A 2,582-nucleotide genomic window follows, 5' to 3' on the forward strand; every position below is an offset into this window, starting at 1 on the left:
TTTTTATACAACTTTAATAGTTTATTTTGGAAATATAATTCATAAAGAAAATAAACAACCCACTTTCAAAACAGAAATTACGAGTTTTTGTTTATATTTTATTCGCAGTTTCGTGTTAGGGGTGTCAAAAATTCCCCCACCTCCCCAAATTCTGATACACCTAGAGATTAACATATGAAAAAAATATATAGGGTCTATTGGCATTTTTTAAATTACTGCTCATGTAAGGCGAAATAACACTTCAGATCGTAATTTTTAATTTTGTTTCATCCGTGCTTTGATATGATTAATGGGTGCTTGTACATTTTTATCAAGGCATAAAAAATGCAAATATTTAAAAAATGTATATTTTACGTACTCGTTATGGAATAAAGTTTTCATGAAAAAAGAAATCACTTAATTTGATCAAGCAGTTTTTTTATTTGTTCTCATTGAAAAGATTTAATTTTAATGAGATCGATCGAGTAACACCAATGGGAGATAACCCCAATCATCGCTTAAAACAAGAGCAGAAAAATACTTAGATAATTGTTTTTTCATTTATTTTACAAAGTTTTAAAAATATTTTTTCATTTTGGTCCTTTGTTAATCATTCGTTTAAAGCCGTCCCCACTTGAAAAGATTAAATTTTAATGAGATCGATCGAGTAACATCTAGAGGAGATAACTCCAATCATCGCTTAAAACAAGAGCAGAAAAATACTTAGATAATTGTTTTTTTCAATTATTTTACAAAGTTTCTGTGTTTTTTTTTAATATTTTTTCATTTTGGTCCTTTGTTAATCATTTTTTCGTTTAAAGCCATTTCTACTTGTGTCCCTAAATAGCCAAATGGCGAGAATATATCGATTTCATTAAAATTTGATTTTTCTCTGTAAAAAAAAATATATATTGATCAAATTACGTTATTTTTTCGGAGAACTTCATTCCATAACGGGTACGTAAATTATAACTTTTCTTTCAATATTTTCATTTTTTAATGTCTTGATTAAACTGTAGAAGTGCCAATTCATGACATACAAAACAGTTCGATTTAATTACATAAATATGTGGTTGTTTTTGTTCGTGCTTTGGTTTGAATTCTAAAAGTTTTCATTCGTTTGTATTTGTTCTCATTGAAAAGATTATGAATTTATGTTGTTCACATGTAAACGACCTTGACATTGAATATTACAGTAAAGTGTAAGTTTTGTTAAGAATTGAGGTATTTTGTAAAACTGTTGGTACGTTTAAATGATAGTAAATTATTTGTTATAGATTATTGTTATTAGTGAATGAAAATGTTTTGATCTACTGATATTGGTGAGACTTACGTAAATAAGGCCCGGTTCCCTTTTCCCTCCCTCCTCCCTCTCTCTCTCTCCACATTAAAAAACGGCTTTCTTCCTAATTTGCTCAGTGGGGAAGCAAATAAATAGCCTTACCTTACGTAGGAGTAACGGTGATCATTACGGTCGTTCCCCCAGAATGAGGCCCATCCATTGCACTGCGGTTGGGTTGACCTTTGCGATCGTCCCAAATGTGGACGACTCGGACGTGCTATTTTTAAGTGTGGGGTCTGCGTACGCGCTTACCCTGATAATCCAATCAAAATCAGAAATCCTTTCCTGTTTCTTCCAAGTACATCTCACTCGTAGGTCTGTACTCCCTCCGCTTAATCACCCTTAATCTCTGTAATACCAAGAAATACTCCATTTCTCTCGACCAGTTTATTATCCACTTCAATTCCAACGTTCTGATTGTATCTAATTTGCATTTAAATTGTAATGATAGCGCTGCTCTTTCGTTTCAGTAACTTTTATATAGACTCTTTCGTTCCAATTTCGTGATCTAATTTTTGTATGTACTCACGCATGCGCTTAGCAATTAATCAATAAAGCAGAGCGCCATTATTCAGTTCCCTTCTTATTAACCAAACACACGTGTTCCAATCTTATTCTTACACATCCATGCACAACACAGCATGACATGGTGGCAGCGATATTATCATACAACACACAATCTTATAACGTCACAGACAATTTTAAAAAATGGTAAAACAGCGAGTAAAAGAAAGCAACAAAAAAAACGATTTTCGCTTGATGAACTTTTTTTTCCAACAACCCACGCCATACAAATTAGCTGTTCCTTTTTTCTTCACACTTTCTTATCGCCGTAGCCACAGTTTCATTACAAGTCCCTAGTTTTGATTGGTGCACGACATGTATTGCCGAATCATTCAAACTATTTCGACAACGAATGGAACTTTACTTCACAGTCAAAGCGACGAAACACGAGGATAAAGCCCCTCTAATACTTCTCGCGACCGGCAAAGACGGTTTACGCCGGTATAATAGTTGGTCGATGTCGGATGATGATCGCAAGGATCCACAAATAATATTTGCTGCTTTTTTGGAGCAGCTAGAACCGGCAACAAATCACCGCGTTTGTAGACTGGAACTCGGAAAATACCAGCAGAGACAAAATGAAACAACCGACATCAACAGATGTCGACTATTGACAAAAAAATGTGATTTCAGTGCCGACAAATTAAACGAACGCCTCGTCGAGTTACTAATTGCCAGCACACCAATACTCGAACTG

General features: G+C 34.1%; 1 non-coding gene across 1 annotated transcript; it reads left to right on the forward strand.

The window, feature by feature from the left end:
* The first annotated feature begins 1,415 nt into the window (after positions 1-1,415).
* Positions 1,416-1,578, forward strand: LOC145271626 (U1 spliceosomal RNA). Its single transcript, XR_013866030.1, has one exon. It is a non-coding gene; the product is annotated as a U1 spliceosomal RNA (small nuclear RNA).
* The last annotated feature ends 1,004 nt before the right edge of the window (positions 1,579-2,582 follow it).

The sequence above is a fragment of the Euprymna scolopes genome, chromosome 46 (assembly GCF_053919585.1).
Source record: "Euprymna scolopes isolate OS-2025 chromosome 46, ASM5391958v1, whole genome shotgun sequence".
Taxonomy (NCBI): Eukaryota; Metazoa; Mollusca; class Cephalopoda; order Sepiida; family Sepiolidae; genus Euprymna; species Euprymna scolopes.